At 35.2% G+C, this 19,918-nt stretch overlaps 1 long non-coding RNA gene across 3 annotated transcripts; it reads right to left on the bottom strand.

Annotated features, from left to right (window-relative positions):
- Positions 1 to 4,044: 4,044 nt before the first annotated feature.
- Positions 4,045 to 5,471, bottom strand: LOC145726736 (uncharacterized). Of its 3 annotated transcripts, none has more exons than XR_014177654.1 (3): positions 5,178 to 5,471; positions 4,568 to 5,117; positions 4,045 to 4,500 (listed from the first exon to the last, which is right to left on the bottom strand). It is a non-coding gene; the product is annotated as an uncharacterized LOC145726736 (long non-coding RNA). The 3 variants fall into 3 exon arrangements; XR_014177653.1 differs by having other exon boundaries at positions 4,045 to 4,340; positions 4,390 to 5,111; XR_014177652.1 differs by having other exon boundaries at positions 4,568 to 5,111; positions 5,178 to 5,470.
- Positions 5,472 to 19,918: the final 14,447 nt, after the last annotated feature.

The raw sequence follows: 19,918 nt of genomic DNA, 5'->3' as shown, positions 1-19,918 counted from the left end.
CACGAACACTCCGCTTCAACATCTTTAGCAGAGTCTTTAGTTCAACAAAAAGAAATGCAAAAGGGATTGAGCTTCAACAATAATACGAATTGTACAATAAATATTACTATTAATAATAACGGTTCTGTCCAAAATTAATTTTCTTAGAATTACCTACTTGTATTTTTTTTGTTAATTTGAGTTGTATGTACTTACATTTTTACTGTTTTAAAAATAAAAATAAATATTCCCGATTTTCTTAATAATTTTTTGCGATATTTTTTGTTTATGTTGATTTCAGGTACCTAAGTATAATAAAAAATATCGTTCATTACTCGTCCAGAAATGGATTTTCCGTTCTTGCATGACTTCCCGTGTTCGGCTGCGCCTCACACAAGAATTTATCACGCGGGCACGGAAAAATCCTCATTTCTGTACTGGTAATGAAATATACTATTACAAAATTGTTGTGGTTTCTTCCTTATTCTAAAATTCTTATAGTTATATTGTTCACTTTATCAGTAACGTGACTGCACTTACACATGTCAGACACTTCTTATCATAGCCTAGTTGTTGCTTTAACATATTAATGCAATATTATTAAATTCTAAGCTTTCATGCATCAAATCGTATAACGTTGACATTCGCATAGAATAAGACCGGCAACAAGCAGACGTACTAAACTATTGTGCGGCCAGTGATAAAGAAAACCATTCGAAAGCTTCGGCTTCAGATAAGTTGGCATAGAGAATGGCCACTGGTCAGTTTCGGGATATATATGCGAAATGAAGTTAGGAATAATATTGTTTCAGCGGGACAATGCCCATTCAAAGACGGCGTTATTGAAAGTCTGGATGCAACTGGTAAACTGGACTCGTGGATTCAGTTATACAACAATCGATGCTAGACTAGAACTGTTTAAATGAATCGATTATCCTTAAAAGTTTTTGATGAGTAATAGATAGTTTTTTGTAGTATAAACCGAAAAGGACATCGATTGTTAAACGCAGTATGTAGGTGGAATATTAAGTTGACAAATTGGTGCGGTGTCTTTTATTGTATTTCTTTTTATGTCTGGTTTCGCAAATTGATTCATTTAGATGCTGTTCACGACGCTAATACACTTTTGAATAAAACTACGGTAGACCTTGATAGAGTTATATATTAAGTATATATTTGTACCGGGTGAGTCACTATAAGAAAGGACGTCGTCTACACCATTTCCAAATGTAGTTCAGAAATGGTCAAGCGTAATTCAGAATAAGGAACTGCAATTCAGAAACCATCAAGTGGAATTCGGAAACAATCAATTTAAATTCCTAAACCATCAAATAAAATTCAGAACATTCAAAGGCAATTCCACAAAATACATTATCTGTGGATAAAATTACCAATTCTGAAACTCCAAGGCACTTTAATAAATTAATAAACTTAAATTAATAACTAAAATAACACAATTTAGGTTCCAACAACAACATCAGCCATATTTAGAACAGCCTCATAAAAAGTTGTAGAATGTTGAACTGCTCTACTACAGTGACCTCCTACAACGGATTCAATGGCCGCATTGATTGTTTGTTCTAGTTAAAGAAGCCTTTACTCATCTACTCCCGGAGCAATAACATCGGGAGTTCTTAAGTTTGTTTTTACAAACGATTTTATTTATTTTTGACCAAATGGTCTCTATTGGGTTTAGCATTTAGTAAGGTGCTAAACGTAACAGACTAGCATCTGTTCCGTGAAACACACCCTCTAAAGTAGAGTGACAGGGTGCATTATCACATACTACCACAAGATCCTGCAGATGGTTTCCCATATCTTATTCTCATTATTCATTTGCCAACCAGCAGTTTAAATAGGTCCTCTGGACGCTGGTAATTTTTGAATTGCTCTGAAACCAGTTCTGCCCCTAGTTCGAAGACAAAATAAGTTCAAATTTGTCTCATCCATTAAGGAAAAGAATCGATGTTATCGACTTTTAAACAGTTTAGCCATTTGGTTGAAGGCGGTCCTTGCTTTCTCTATTCTACACCTGACCAGTGAGTGGTCCCAATTATAATTCATTACAGTTCTCAGATAGATGAACTGTGCTCCTCTGTCTATTGGGGTGTTGTTGATTGTTAAGCCGTGTTTTCCTTCAGGTGTCTATTGATTACCATAAATTTGGTTCTACTGATGTTAATTTCTAAACCATATTTACTGCTGACGTCTTTTATTTTGTTTATTAGTTCTAGTAATTCGTCAATTTTGTCAGTGGAAACCACTATATCATCTGCGTACTGGATGTTGTTTATTCGTTCTCCATTCATCAAAAATCCTATGTCGGTATTCTCATCAGGCCTCTTTAAAGATTTCCTCCGAGTATAGATTAAATATGAGTGGCAACAGGATACAACCTTGTCTGTCTCTTCGACAACTGTGTTATAAATTAATTTTAATAGTAGCTGATTGATTTCAGTAAAGGTTTTGGATGATCCTTACAACTTTATCATCAATCGCCGTATTCATCAAGACGTCAATTATTTTTTCGTGTTTTATTCCATTGAACGACTTCTGGTAGTCAAGGCAAAAATATAACAGTTCATATCTCTACAGTGCTGGAACAATACTTGTAGACAGAAAAGTACATCTCTTGTACCCATGCTCTTCATAAATTCAAATTGGGTATGTGACAATTTTTCTTCGCAGATTCTATAAATTCTTGATAAATGATTTTGAGGAACAGCATTAGCATATGACTCATAAGACTAGTTGTTCTGTAGTCACCACACGCTTTGACTCCCTGTTTCTTTGGTAAAATTATAAATTCAGTTCCCAATATTGTAGATGTTATTCAAAATGACAGTCAGGAATGTAATGCTCATCGTCAAGAAGCTTGAGGAGTTTCGAATGTACTCCATCCGGCCATGGAGCCTTTCAGTCCCTTAGAGTATTAAAAGGAGCTTTAACTTCATCTCTCATGATAACGAGGTCTCTTGTCTCATCAAAAAACTGTTCAAAGTTAATCTCATATCTTTTCTATCTACAATCAGCTCTCTTGCTTTTCCAACATGTAACTTCTCTAATCTGATCTGCTTTGCAAAACTTCTATTACCTGGCATTTCTTATCCAATCATTTTTTTAGCTTCACGAATTATTATGTTGAGAAACTGTTCTTTGGTTTTCTCCGTTCTTCCATGAGTATCAAAATTTCTTTTCTCATCCATGATTTATGTTTCGCTCCATAATTGTTCAAGTACTCATCTCTGAGATTAGTTGTTGTTTCAGCAAGTATCATTATTTGTTCTTCTGTGTTATCAGTCTGCTCCGCAATCAATCTGCATTTATCGTTGATGTACTCCTCGACTTGGTTCCTCACTGTGTCGTTCTTAAGTTTGCTAAGATTATGTTTTGGCTTTTTTATGATCTTAATTTTTTTCGGATAAGTGTATTGTGGTCCGCATGGATGTTTGCACCCGAGTATGTTTTCATCGCTGTTTATTTATTAAGATACGATCTATCTGGTCTTCTCCGGCCATCGTCTCCGGGAGAAGTCCAGGTGTAGGTATAGTCGTCTGTCTGGTAGCTCATATAAAGTGTTTGTTATTTCCAATGTTCATGTCATGTTCGGATGCAAATACACTAAGAATTTTTTCCCTTAGGTTTCTAATGCCATTCCTTCTCTTACCTTGTCTATTTTGGGAAATATTAACTCATACCAGTTGCATCTTTATTTCTGCTTATTTTTAAAATTACACTACTGGTTGCTTAGGGTAACACTTACCTAATAGGTTTTGTGTGCCTCGTCTTAGGCTCTGAATGAGTAATAGCTCTTATTACATGCTCGTTGAATAGTATACTATTTAGTATATTTTTCCATTTCGCATTTTCCGTAATGATTTCATTCGGTCAGTCAGTAAAATAAGGGATTGGAGGGTCTTGAACTAGAGTGTAAATATTATTGTACAATCCCACATGCAACCGCTCCCGTTGCAAAGCATTTAGGTAACTTCCGGAAAGCCGGAAACGTTTCTCGCGCCCGGAATTTAAGCCTGTCCGGAACGCGGTCGGTTCAGTGAAGTACAAAAGCGAAATAAGTTATATTTTGAAAGTGGAAGGAACATGAGAACATGAATAAAATAGTATTTTTATATAATTTTTTTTTAAAAAGATAAAGACGGAAATTACAAATGCTGCTACAGGAGTGCTGCTGTTGTCCTTTTACTCTCGAGGCAGTAAGAAGATATCATGTCTCAATTTTCAACATTCTTGCACACCGTGACTAGTCATTTCTTTGGTTTGATTCACCCAGCGCGTTGGAGACCTTCCTCTTGATCGTTTACCATTGATTTTCGCTCCACAATAAGTTTCTCCAGCCCATTCTTCAGTTCTTGAAAAGTGTCGGTAACACACACTCTTTGTAAACATGACCGCAACACGATTGAACATATACAGAGTATTCAAAAAACAAAAAGGAAAACCGTTACTTATGAAATTAACGTTCAGTAGTGACTGCGTTTAACTCGTTTTCAGTATCTGAAACTAGCATAAACCCAGTCATTTACACGCAAAGAGGCCAAAGGCCCAAAGAGGCTTTGTCAACACTTACAGTTCCTTGCAAAATGTTCGTAACTTTAACCGTTTTCGAGATACTCGCTTTTTATGTTTTTTTCAAAATTGCATTAAATTTTGAAAATTTTATATCTCTGACATTTTTGGGGTTTCCGTAACTGTAAACAGATCCAAATGTTGGTGTTAAACTGTTTTTTCGCATACTCTCACTAACTGAAACTAGTGTAAACCCAGCCATTTAGTTGCAAGAAGGCCTTTTCTAACCGTTTCCGAGGTACTCAACTTGATTTTTTTTTTTTGGAAATTGCATCCAAGTTTTGAAAATTCCGTATTTCTGCCATTTTTGGAACTCTTTTTTGGAAATTTTTTGGTCTCTTTCAAATTTTCCTTAAGTCTAATCGTTTTTTTAATAGCACTCAAAATTTTCCAAATTCCGTATTACGGTTATTTTTTGGGTTTTGATGATGTCCTCGGTGTAGTTAGACTTGCCCAGATATTGCATATATCAAATTTATTCTAAGAGTAGGTTATAATGTTCATAACAACCTGAGGGCATTATAGGGGGGCGTTATTATAACGCCCTGAAACTTTAATATTAGCAATGGCATTTTTATTCTTTCATGCTATAAAAACTATGTATTCCTTACCTTGACTTTTTTTGTAATAAACTTTCGTTAGTTTTTGCTGCATTTTCTTTTATATTTTCTAAAATTTCGTCCAGCTTTTGCCATTTTCACTGACGGACAGGACTATCAAAGTCACGTCATTCAGGTAAAATAAACAGTAAACTACATACCGGTAAAGGTATACCTTACTTTTCAATGCCAGAAACAGTAAATAATTGCTGAATTAGGTGAAACATAAAACATTGTATGCACCATAGGCCGACTTCAGGACATTATGTTCTCTTTAACGCCCTTAGTACATCCATCCTTCCAATGACGCTACAGCCCAAATCGGGTCTTGGCCTCCTCTATTTTCTTCCTCCAGCCATACTTGTCCTCCGCCGCCTTTTTCCAGTTTGGAGTTCCGAGCATGGATCGAGCGTCTCCTTGGATTTTGTCTGCCCATCTATTCCCTGGTCTTCCAACCGGTCTTTTACCTTCCAGTTTTTGGTTGAAAATCCTCTTGACTCTTCCAACCTCTGCAAATGCCCGGCCCATTTAAGTCTTTCTAATCTTATTGCTGTTGCCAGGTCTGCTTCTGCGAAGAGCTGGTAGATCTCGTGGTTTTATCTTATTCTCCACTGTTCGTTTTCTTGGACCGGTCCATATATTCTGCTATTCATACAAATGAATAACTATTTACAAACAATTAATATTAATCATTTTAAGTGCTGTAGAGATATATGCCGGACCCACTTATTAAATTGTCTACAAAAACCAAAAATGGTGCTTTATTAAGATCGTGTCTATCTGCACGATACCGCTAGCGATCCTTCAATAAGATATCGCCCATTTATTTGTAGAAACTGGACTTTTGTTACGCCCACGCTCTCTGTTTTTTTGGTTAACTGTCGCAGTATATCTGCCAATCTTTATTATTGACCTTTAAAAGTTGTACAAGCGGTCGACCAAATCGAGACGTGACCACTACAGAAGTTGAATAAAATGCAACCGAGTAATAATTTACCGCTCAAGCACCGAGAAAAAAAAGAACCATAAAAATATTAAAGCCTTTTCCGTATCAGAGATCACATATCTCCCAAACGAATACGCGGAACTGGGAATTTATATTTCAAAAATATGATACTGGCCACTACGTGAGATGGGAGGCTATGTTCCAATTACTGCGGCGCACAGATTTTGAAAAATTTATTAGCGCCCGTATTTTTTTAAATAGTTTTTATTTTTTTCGTATTTTTAGGAACTGTCGTGTGACCAAGATCTTAATAATCCGATAAGCGGCAAATTTAATATTAACCGAAATTCTTTCTTGATTATTTACCGCGAGCGATATAAAATTTAATGAAACTCCGAAGTTCCACTAAAAGAAAAATAGAGAAGAGCGACGGGCGAATTTTTCATCAAAACTTCGGCAAATTTTAGAAGTTCGTAAAAATGTATCGGAGAGTTTATGTGTCCCCGGGGAGAGATTAAATGGAGACAATACGCTTCGGAATTTGCCTAACTGCTCCATTTTTCTCAATTTTTAATCTTTACGCTCCGAGGTCTGCCAATAGACGCTCACGGTCCCATCTCAAAGCTTTTAATTCATTTTTAGCCGTGTATACTCAAGCATCGCTTCGTAAATCACGCCGACCTATTTCCCTAAACGGGTCCTGCGGACTCCATAAAAAAACATCGACTTTCCAAAACTACCACCGCCACTTTTAGCTAAATTCCGCCTCCGATAATAATAAAGGTAATGGCGGTAAATGTATACGTGTATAGTGTTTTGCGGCATTCAAATCGCGGTCGTAAAGGAACGAAGCGGAACGACTAGCGGATCAGCCGATGAATAAAACAGAACGATTTTTTTTCAGGAATTATTCAATACTTAGAGGGTGCATAGTGGGCTTTAGTACCAGTGGCGTGTTAAGAAACTGTCTAATAAAACTTCCAAAAGAAAAACAAAACATTTTGATAAAACTATGCTTCTAGAGCAGTTTCAAAGCTTCCAAAAGTTCAAATTCGCATGTCTTAAAAGCAGTCCAGAACCTTCAATGCTCCTAAAGTAGTCTGAAGTGTCTGAACAGATTTCAAAACACTACAGAAACTCCAAAATGCTTCTAAAGCAGTCTTTCAAAATAGTCTAGAAGCTTCCAAAATCATTTAAAACAGTCTAAAAGATTCCAAATGCTTTTAAACTAGTCTAGAAGCTCCCAGAAGATATTAAAACAGTTTAGAAGTTTCCAAACAATTTTGTGAACCGTTTAAGAGACTCCAAATGCCTCTAAAGCATTCCAGAACCTTCAATATGCTGTTTAAACAGTCCAAAAACCAAAATGCTCTCAAGTAGTTCAAAAAACTATTGAACGTTTTCAAAACAGTCTAAAATCTTCCGGGCTTCTAAAACATTTTGAAAAAAAAAATTTGCATTTCTGAAAGAGTTTCGTGCTTTTTAACAGCTTTTTATGCTTTTTTAAAGAAAATGATTTTGCTTTTTAAGCGCTTTTTTTCACGATTTTTGTGCTTTTTAAACCGGACTCTACTTATGACATACGGTTAAGAAAAGCTTCTTTTTACTAACCTTGATTAAAATATACTATTTTTTATGTTCGTCAATCAAATGTATCTTGTTTTATGTGAAAACGACATAGTAAAAGTAGTTTTTTCATCAATTAGTAACTGGACAAATTAAATATACTTTTGAAGATACAAATTTGAAATTTTAAAAGTTTAAAAGAGATCTAATAATTGATGGAGTGAATGTGAATTTGGCAAAAGTCAAAGATAATTATACACTGTCTGGTTATCGATTAACCTCTTGAGCAATTTTGGTAAATAAATATGCAAATTCCTAAATCTAGATAGTTATATAATTTTAAAGGCTGATTTACTTTGTAAAGTAGCAAGTGCAGGTGAGACGTGATATGCAGGTGAATGTTCACACAATGTTAATTAAGTACTACTTGAAAGAGAAATAGGAAATTGGACTGTAAAGCGTTGAATGAAATAGAAAACTCGGAACCTTAGAGGCTATATGGCAAGAAAAATTGATGTCATTATGAAGCTGGTGACAAATTTTTCTAGAAACTGATTGATGGAGATTCAACTGAATTTTGTAATCGAGATATGAATAATAAAAAACAAATTTAAAAAGCCTTTAGTTGGTCCACGTATAGCAAAAATGGCTACATATTTGCGAGAAATGCTTTCTATCCAAGAATTATAGTACAAATATTCCTGTATGCAGGTATGGTTAATACTAATTGCAGTTTACGCAATCACTTCTAGTTAGAGTACCAAAAGCAGCTTGCCATGATCATTAGCATTATCGTTCATGATTCTTGCATTTGCACTTTTGCCAAAACAATACTGCTTACATGTTTAGTTCAGAAGAATTGAAATAAAAATGTGTTATCAGGAATGCTTGTTTTACCTGAATTTTTAAAACTAGCTATTTCTATATTCTCTTCTTTTATCGTAAATCTGAAGAAACAATAGGAAGTTATTTTGTGCCAGTAAACTGTACTCAAGTCCTTAAATCACATGTGCGGAAGTTAGAAGAAGTGTATATCAGACTTTTTAAGTCTTATGCAAATTTAAGGACACAGTGGTACGTAACAATGAAATATCTGCTGTAAATGTTTTGAATACATTATACAGCAGGTATTTTATTAATCTATGTTTTACTGGTTAGCTTTTTTATTGGATATCAAGCATTTAATGTCACTAAATATATCCATTAATGCTTCATCTATTTATGCTGAGAAACAGCTAAATATACACTCAAGAAAACTACTGATTTTCTTTAAAAAAGAATTATAAACCACAAAACAAAAACAAACTCTACGTGAACGTTAATGAACTAATGGATGTCGGTCAACAAAATTAACAGTGTTACAATCCAATTTCTCGGCTTGTGTAAAATCGGACCTTTTACGTTTGTCCCTAGTCAACCTTCTGGACGATCGGCTTCAATTGTTTCTCGACTAACGAGTGACCGACAATAATTGTTTGCCTAGCTGCCAAATTTTCCCCCCGAACCCAATAAAGCCTGCGGTGTGTTGCCAATTTGGCCGATCACCGATGGGTTTCGGTTTACGTAAATGACCCAAAAACAAATAGGTTTTTGGGGGGACGGACCGAGGGTTGTTTCGGACTTTAGTCGCCAACATGAGAAAAAACCACCGGACCACCCACTAAATGATCGGGGATGATCAGAACGATCATTAAACGGATTTTTATTCGTGTTCGAACGATTTTTATGCGCACTTTTCGCCGCATGCGACCTTTTTACTAAGCATTTTAATGCGGTTTTTATACCGCCGTTTTACGATCGGTTTTATTATTTGATTCCGCAATATTTGCGTCGTTTAGTCAAAATGTTAACCGTATATAAAATGTTAAGCGACAGTTGTTATGTTGCCACTCATGTTTAACATCAATTTTTTTCAGAAGGAAAAATTAAGATTCAGACGATCTGGATCTCCGATCCCTTACGCGCTTCTTTACGGCAGCAAATAATCCATGGCAGAAAATTATAAGATTAAAGGGACAAGTAAGTGGCCCTTTGAGTCTTTTGCTCGAACCGGATTAGCCCATGTTATTTACGATGCTTCCTTCAGTAGCGTAGTTCTTTGGAGATGATTAAAAATCTTATTAAACACTTCAAAAAAACTCATTTTTGGCGATACAGTTTTCATGCATTTCAGCTATGCTGCTTGAGTTTTGTTGCCTTTTAAAAATTCTTGAATGTCGTCATTTTCTTTGAGGGTGAAGGATGTTAAGTGCCGCCTCTGATTATTTATAGGTCGCCCTGAATGGATGTATAGGCAATCAACGATCGTAAGATACGCTAATTTACAATTAAGTGTCTTTGGAAGCTTTTTTTCAGTGTCCTCGTCTCCATCCTAAAAGGGGCCCTGATTGAAAAAAGAGTCTTGAAGGACTAGTGATTAGACCGTATTTTCAGGGAGGGCAACCCCTTTTTAAAACTGTTTTTGTAACGAAGGCGTCGTAATTAAGTTAACGAATATTTAGGAAAAAACCGGTTACTGGGCGATCTGAAAACGACACGAATAAATATCCTTTATAATCTCCTAAATCAAAACCATATGGCCCTGTGGCCACTTGCCATAAATTTCGACATCATAATGAGAATTTATGGGGAATTTTTTTCTCGAGAAATCACCATTGTTGTTGGTAAGATAATACGGGCAGTTATCAAGCAGATCACAATGATCTCTTAGCGTCAACAGTATGCTTCTACGGGGGCTGTCCAACTATTTACGATTTGGAATCCCGGAAAAACACACGTAGTCATGTCTGGATGTACGGGAGTCCAGGGCCGGACTCGAAGACAGACTTAAAAATGCTTTGTCGACGGGGGGTAGTGCCTCCCAAGTCGAACGGTAGCCCCGTACAATGGGCCCCATTAGTCGACGTCAGCGTAAGTAATGTAATATTGTCTCGCGGAGGGGCCCCAACATTTGTCACTAATAGCCGGTATTTATCGCGATTTATTAATACACACAACATTAAATGATGTTTTCTTTTTTACTTTTATGTTTGATTTTATTAAAGTTTATACAGTGGCGGTCTAATCAATTTACATGACAGTTCACCGTGTAACTAATCAATCCTTAACTAATCTTTTCAAACTCGTATGCAACTATATTACCATAACTCAGCAATATTAAATAAACTGTTTTATTTAAGAGTGAAGTGAGTGAAGAACGAACGCCACTGGACTCACAAAGTAATTTTTTGGTTGTGGGGTAGCGTATGGGTGGACATGGACACACTGAGAATTTATTTTATATTAATGACGACCCATTTATTGCAAACTATGGGCATTTTTACCTGTTAGTGAATGGACTCGTATAGTCCATTGATACATATGTAAAACAGTGGCGTTTTCTAGATTTTAATATACAAGTGCAAAAATAAGATTGTTTGCCAGCTTTTAGTAAAGAATACCCAATCATTCAGGTTAGGTTTCTATAAAATCAGAAACAAAAGAGTTTAAGTGTGAGGAATGCTGTAGTAAGACAGCCAGTAAGTTATTAACATAATTGAGATTTTTGAGATTTAATTCTTTAAAAAGTAAAATTTGTATTATACAGGGGAATTTAAATTCGACCCTGACATGTTTGATCTAAAGCTTTTTAAGATTTTTGTCATTGTATTATACAGGAAAAATTTTATAGGTAAGATAGGTCCAAAAAGATACTACAAAATGATGGAATACCTACAAGATTGGTGGAATAAATTAGATTATACTATTAGACACCAAGCATTGGGATGGAAAAACAGAAATGCCTAATTTCTGACGAAGAAAAGAAGTCAGTAAGTGGAATAGACTAAACACGAGCTTAAGCAATCCGTAGATATACAGTGTGTCCCAAATTGCTTCTACATGTATTGGGATCTCGAAAACAGTAAGAGCTTCAAAGTCGGTTAAATGGGGAAAGTTTTAGAGAATTTTATGTGAAACTTATTTCCGGTTTCCAAATTAAATTATCTTTCTCCGTTTTCCGGAAAATTGAGAAAACGTCAGAGGCTGCATTTTAAACACTCTTTAACAAAGCCAAAGAGAGTTTTGAAACTAAGACATTATTACATTATTAAGGCACTTTTTTACGTAGAACACGATGACTTAATTAGAAAATATCTATCGTCATTGGTTTCCGAGATAACAGCCATAAGAATTTACAAAGTTATGATCATGTTCGTTAAAAATTTATTCTATAAATATCAAAGAAACCACATATCACAAGAAATCGTAGATCTTTGCTGTATCTAAAAGAGTATTTTCTGAGCTACAGGGTGATTTTTAAAACGTTCCTTCTCGTTCTATTCTGTAAAAGGCGTTTTCTCAAAAATCGTCATTTTGTCAAACTATCTCAAAAATTACAAATGCAATAGCATGAATTTATTTTTACTTTTCTACATAGAATTTGATGTGTTCTAGTGATGCAATAAAACAATCCTCTGTCTCTGTCATAATAATAAATACTAATAATTATAAAAATAGATGTTCTGACGACTGTAAATCTTAAATTTTCGACCGAATAATGCTGATATTAGCTCAATTCGAGATTTTGCAATGTCACTACTTAGTTTACGCCATTTTGACTAGTTTTTCAGGGTTTTTGAGTTGTTTTTTAAAAAGTTTAAGCAGAAAATTCAAACAACAACTGAGGTTAGAATTATGGACAATTTTGAAAAAAAGAATAAAATATGGTCTCATCTGTAAGTTCTTAGAAAGGTGTCTAGTTATAACGTTTGATTAACCACTGAAAATCATTTCTAAATTAATTAACCACATTAAAAGTTGTCTAAATAAGGTTCAACGTATTTAATCTTTCCTGATGAAAAAAAAACAAGTAAAACATTGCATTTTAGAGCTAATGTTAGCTAGTTGTTTATATAATTAGTTTTACTACTTTTCAATAATTACTTTCTTAGTAGTATTTACTCTTCTGACATAATTTTATGACCTTTTAAGCTAGATCTACATATATGAACTCATTGAATCGTATTGTGACAGGCAAACCCGCATATCTGGATACACTTATTCGACATTGCAAGCCTCGGCAGAAAAGCTCGAATTTGATTTATGCAGGAAACGCAAAGAGCTGCGGAATGTGTGCAAGAAATATAAAACTGTCGCGCCTTATAAATCTCCCCTGAACTTGAATAGGCCCCCATTAGTCAGAAAACTATAATAATAATAAACAAATGCGTTTCGATGTCTTTGTATAGACAAGAATGGCTAAAAGTGTCGAAAGCTTCTTATATTTTGCACAATTCGGGGATGTTTTATTATGCGTAAAATATCTCCTGCAGACTCGGAATACGCTTGATCCCCTTTCTTTTCTCAATCCAGCTCCAATATATCTTTTCCGATACGACGTTTCAAATGATTTAGTGCGTCGCACGGCTCATTCGACAAGGCCTTTAGGCCCTGAAAAGAACGTTTTACTTATCGAACGACACCTACCTACATCTAGTGACTTTCACTAAACAAGTTTTACCTAAAAGCTCTCAACTATAATCAAAATCGGGTGAATAATTTACAAGGAATTAAACCGGGCTTAAATCCCTTACTTTTAATCCCGTCCCACTTTCGAAATTACGAGGAAACTTAAAGACTCGTTCTGATATATCGGGAGCCCCTTTTATGCCCTTTATATAAACTTGATTTTCTCCTTGTACCTATTACATGTCAAGCTTAAGAAACACGTTCGTTTGGAAAATAAGCTTTCGAACTTCAAAGATGGCTGACTTCTAATTGAATATATTTCACTCCACTATAGATAAAACCTAAGAGATTTTGGCCTGTATTTTAGAATAAAGTAGCTTTGCCTTTCGTTCAATTTAATTAACTTTGTGATTTCTCTAAGTGCACGGTCCTTTTCAAATTAACATAACTTGGTAAAAAGCTATACAGAATATATCCGGATAACAGTAAGGTGTAGTAACAAGCTTAACATGTTTAACTTGAAGGTCTTTAAGTCATGTAAATATATCAATGTGTCGCCCGAATTGATCTAATTGTTTATTAACCTCGGCTAATAAAGCCCGTATCTATCCGGAGAAGAGGCCGAATCCCGTAACCAAAAGGCACAAATCATCTGGCCCTAAATTATGAGCTCGTAGGGCTGCAGGAAGGCAATTAGATCGCATCCTACACATCGCAGGATATTCATGGCTTATTGTCCTGCTACCAGGTGATAGCAGGAATCATGGAGATCATGTCCTGCATACGTCACTGGAATGACGATTTTACAATGTATCGTGACACTGATGGGAATATTTACTGCTTAATTTGCCTTTAATGGTTTGATGGATACGCACCGGATCGGATTCCATTTAAACGGTCCACCTAAAATATTTTCAATTTCTACGCACTTGATATAGTAAGTATAGAAACCCAATGCTCATAAAATTAATATTACTACAGGGCAAGTTTAAAAAGGTTTTATGCAGTTGTGAATATTTTACAATTCATTATTAATTTCGTATTAATAGATAGGGATAGAAGAACATTCCATCTTAATTTGCTCGGCAAAATATATGACAAATCCCAACAGAAACAACTCTGTTTTCTTCATTTCGTAACGGAGGTTTGCTATCATTACTGTAGCTCTGAACAGTTGCATATTGCTACACATCATGCCCCCGCTTCCACAAATTTTTGTTTGGACAATCAATTGGAGAAGTGTGTATTTCTATCCTCTCATTATATAATCCATGTATTGAAGTTTTCTGTCGGTCCAGGAAATACGCCACATTCTACGGTAGCACCACATTTCTGTGATTCATTCATGTGATTCTTCTTGAGGGTCCATGATTAAACTTCATCTTAAGTTCCATGTTAATATCCCGACTCGATAATTACTTCTTCATTTCAATTCTATCCTCGTTCTTATTTCTCTGGTTTGGTCACCCGACTGTTTGATTTTCCTAAAAGATATTGTGTGTCTTCAAAATTGGTCGTTAATAAGACGGTGTCATCTGCATACCTTATATTATTACTTACTTCTCCATTTGTAACTATTCCCACTAACTCATCTTCTAGGGATCCTTTAAAAAGAGCTTTGCTATAGGAGTTAAATATAATAGAAACGGTGACAGAATGCATCCCTGACGCACTCACTCACACCACGACGAATCTCTATTTCTTCTGTTGGTTGGTTTTCTACCTTTGCATTAGCTTTTTGGTCCCAGTATGAATTACTAATTATTCTAAAGTCGTCCTAACCTAACCTAACCTAACCTAATCAAATGCCTTTTCAAAATCGATGTAACATGCAATACCCCTCTTGGTTTATATTGAGACAGCGCTGGAAATGAACGTTAATCCTAAAAAGCGCCTCTTGTGTTCCAAGTCCCAAGTGTTTTGCTTATGTTTTCCTCCAGTCTTCTGTAAATTCTTTTGTGAATGATCTTTAAGAACAACTTCAAGGTGTGGCTCATAAGTGCAATGGTTTGCTAATCTGAGTATTCTCTTGGGTTTCGTTTCTTGAGTATGCATTATGAGGACAAAAGTGGATGAAAGTCATTGTTTAGGAATTACTCCTTTATCATGAATGCGATTAAAGGTCGCGATAATATACGAAAAAACCACATCCTAAGTCTCAACAACATTGTATTATATCAATTAAATGGTGAGAAAATAGAAAATTATAAGCCAGCTAATATTTCTAATCATCACGTGACCAATGATTTAGCTGAAACTAAATTCTGTCAAAAATAAGATTGCAGTGACGTTCTTGTTTTGGTTAAGAATCAAAGAAGGTATACATAATATAATGTATAGTGTGTTGTTGACATTACAAATTATGAGTATTTTATTTCACTGTAGTATTATACAGAGCGCTTACTTGAATTTTGTCTATTCTCTTAACTTCGTTATTCTTGATTTTGGAAAATAATAAAGTCTAGAACTCTAAGCTAAATGTTATCCAAAACTTCATAAATCTGCCAAAAATCTTTCAAAATTTGCCAGAGGCCTTTGATTACTTCTGAAAACATTCCATAACTTGCAAGAAATCTATACAAGTGTCTTAAACCTTTTCAAATATTTTTAAAATGAAGCTTCAAGAATTATTAAAAAATGGCAGCGGCTTCTAAATACTACTGAAATTTTTCCAAAAACTCTACAAAGTCAGTGAACTTCTCGGTGAACTTTGACTTTGTCAGAAACTAGTGACTTCGTCTTCTAAAAATTAAAATTCTTTGAAGCGGCTAGAATATATTTTGAAAATGCCTTTAAATATTTTTGACAATCTCTTGAATTTTATCAAATTTTAATAAATGCAGTTAGCAACTTTTATATAGAAATCATATTACATCATCATCATTGCATTATTGTTTTGAACCACTGGTTTATGTGGATATATCCAGTATGTGCTATAAGGGTAACAATAAATAATCTAGAAAAACACCCAAAAATAAAACGTATTAAATCGAAATATCATGTCGCCTCCGCCCTTGACTTGTCTCGAGCCACGTATATCTATAGCGAAAAGTAAGACAATTTAAATGCCGAAATGTATATAATATTGAAAGGAAAAATACGACCGTAAGTGACACAAAGGCAGAAACATTTAGAGGATGAGACAACCGGGTGGGGTAAATATTTAAAATGACACGGGGATGAAAAATTGACAGGCCCGCTTCCCAGTATGTATGTGTGTGCTACTTATGGAAATGATACGCGACACGTTCGGCAATAAGCCTGAAACGGATCTATTAAGAATTTACGTTTCTGGATGGATTAAAAGTGGAAAACGTCGAGATGGAAAGGGGGTTAACGATTCCTTGCAAAACGAAAACGCGCCATAAAATTAGTAGTTACGCGACTTCCCTTGTCAATAAGAAACGCGCTTAATGAATCGTTTCACAATAAAAACACGAAGGGAAAGAAGAGGAAAGGTGGATTTCCCATTTGCTTTTATGCGTAATTTACACCGAAGCAATCGATGTGTAAGGGCCTTTACGACTGCTGTCTTAACTACTTCTTTGCTATATGGGAAATCGCAATAACGCTAATTGCTATCGTACACTTTGGGTTTTACTGACATCACAACCAGAGGCGGGACTGAATTCTGCTTTTTTTAGGAGGGTTAAATTCTCTCAATACACACCCCAGTTGACAATTAAAAACTCATTTCCCATTTTTTTTTCTTTTATTTCTAATTACCGGTTGCCATCTTATTGTTCGATTTGTTTGCTGTCTTGTTTAGCAAGATGTCAGGGGCTAAGATGATTATTTTTTAATTAGGGACTGCCTTTGAAATGTCATTTATTTTTATCTCCAGAGGATGGAAAATTAGATGGATCAATTCACATTTCTGTATAGACTAAGTCTGGAAAGTGGGATGTCTTCTTTGATTTGATTACTGCTCAAGCAAACTTTTTGAAATTATACTATTGGAATGTTGTTTATATTTTATGGCTTTTTTGAAAAAACTTTTGGTTTTTATTATTACACATTTTTATTTAGTTGGTATTAAAAACACAAAAACTGATTTAATCGAGGTACTTTGTTTCATTGCGTTCGTTTCTGCTTCGTATCTGCTTCCAAGAGCTGAAGTTTTGCGCTTCTGTTGACTCTATAAAGATACACTCGTTGACAGCATCCTGTATGCAATCCTGAAAAGAAGAATCGCATAAATCAGAATAAAGCCATTCGCGTAATTTCGAAATTCGCCGATAAATTACAAAGAAAGGCGTATCCGTGAATGTCGCGCGTGTCTCTGTCTGAGTAAACCGACACTCAATCGGATTAATTCAACGGGTTCAGGGAACGAATCGAAACTTCCTGCTTCTGGGTTAACTAAAAACGAACGAAAAGTATCGCCACAGCACCCGAAAACGAAATATCCGCCTTCGTTATGGCTTGCCATTTATATCTATATTACTCCATATTTCCCGACCGCCCCTCCCAGCTCCATTATTATCTTTGACTGGTACAAATGTTGTCCCATCAAAATTCAAAATTAATAAGTTGCGAAAACCGCGCTTACGCCGTTTCGAATCCCGAAATCTTAATAATAAAAAATTACCTATCATTATGGGACCCGGCTAATACGCGATAGGGAAATTCGGTATATCCCTTAAGAGCCCCAGTTTTGTCCCTAAAATTGGGACCGTGCCAATGTTGGTTGCGTGTTTAAAACCATAAAAAAGCAACGGACTCTTAAGAAATGAAAAAGAAAGCTGAATGGAAAGGGGGGTTGATGTAAGAACGCGAAAAGCGAAACTATACCTAATTTATTATGCGAAAAGCTTATTAAAATAGAATACAAATGACTAGTCGTTTATATCAACCCCTAATAAGACCGCCATGGCTGTGTGGAGTATAATATCACTTTGAAACATTCACACACACAAAATAAATACTAAAATATGGACTTTTAAAACTAATACAAGTTTCCTGAACTTGAATAGTCAAGTACGAGTTAGCAGAAACAAGTAGTGTTGTCAGGTTATAGTTTTGATTTTCTGCTTTGCTTAATCATCTCTTCTTTACTTTATTCTTCAAATATTTAGAAGAAGTAAAAAATTCTCTTGAAATACTATACATACCTAAAATGTGGCTATTTAAACATCAATTCTTAAGAGAGCAATCAAAGTGGAGCATGTCGATTCAGAGATCTTCTTAACTTTTTTTTTCATTTCAGAGTAAAATAAAAAAAGCATTTTTCTAGTTCTTTACCAGTGCAGGTGATATGATTCTTGATTCTGTTGATTAACCCAGGGTGTTTTTGTTCTAATCAGTATCTCTCTAAATGATGTTTTCGAGATATTGACTGTTAAACATTGGAATTTTCACTATTTTTGGAAGGCTGTAGCAGGCGAACGGTTGAAGATAGAGTAGAACGATTTACATGTTCCTATCTTATTTTTTCGAGATTATAATTATATATATTATAATTTTTACCGAAATTTACACGTCAATCAGGTTAAGAACAGTTAAAAACCACATAAGTAAAAATACTTTTTTTTAACTGTTGTTTTGCCCATAGGGTCCAACACTTTATAGTTGTATGATGATTAGTTTTTGCTATTATAAGAATGGAGGCTTTATATGCTTTTGGTTACATTCTTAATATGTAGTCAACTACATACATTGTTAACATTATAGGATAAGGGTTTTAGAAGACCGTCCATCATTTATATCATAGGCCTAAAACCAAAAATCGACTGGACTAAATAATCAACATCATTGAATGATTGTGTGTACTCTGTACTAAATATTAATAATGTTAGAAAACTGTATAATTTCAGTAAATTTTAAAATAACTCAAGCCACAAGTGTAGACGTTATACTCGTAGTACAAGATTTCTTTCACTTAATAAAAATACATTAAACATATTAAGGTATAGTCAAGAGTTAGTATCACTTGTAAAAATGTCACAATTACAGAAAAAAATTAACAAAAAAATACACTTGCTTGATAAAATACAGTTTTCACGGATAAATTTGTATCGATAAATCATTTTTAGGGTGTAGAAGATGTTTTATCCACATAACATGAGTACCAACATATTATTGACATTATGGTGATGGCCGCCGAGTCTACCAGACTTAGATCCACTTGATTTCAATTTAAATACCGATTTTCTGTGGTTTCACTGTTCGGTTTTTTTATAGTTTTTCCAGCGGATTCGCGTCATTTGCTTAATGGAAAACAGCCTATAGATGGGGGGAAACGCGGGGATGCGACCGAAAACGAGCTCCACATTTAATGTTGCGTTAAATACCCCGCTGCGGCAAATATGCCGTCTTATATCCATCTATCCCCCTCTCCCCCTTTAACTGGGTTTTAAGGGTTTATTGACAGCGTAATCTCTGTTTGGTTACTATTAATATTGTAGTAACTAAATAAAACGTCTGGTCTCTTAGGAGTGTCACATCAAACCGATATTTCGTATTCATAAAAATCCCTAGACGACCATACGACGTTACCGGGGATCCTTCGAAATTACCTAAGGGCACAGATACCTCGACCATGAAAGATTGATGCAATATTAAGTTGCCAGTCTGAATAAATATGGCAGCGATAGTGGGACCGACTGTATTATACAGGTTTTTGATTGCGCCCCAGCTTCGGGGCCATATGGCTCAGCGATGCATAAACTATAAAATGATTCTGTAAACGTACAAAACACCGAAATATACGGAATTAATTCGCTGTAAGCAGTGACATCCGCACACGTCAAGATGATAGCAAGCGGAAACCGGACCGATCTGGCGCAAACAG

Source organism: Ips typographus, linkage group LG3 (genome assembly GCF_016097725.1).
Source record: "Ips typographus isolate SLU linkage group LG3, UJ_Ityp_2.0, whole genome shotgun sequence".
Classification (NCBI taxonomy): domain Eukaryota; kingdom Metazoa; phylum Arthropoda; class Insecta; order Coleoptera; family Curculionidae; genus Ips; species Ips typographus.
Note: the sequence above shows the minus strand (reverse complement) of the source record. Positions and strands in the feature narration are given on the sequence as shown.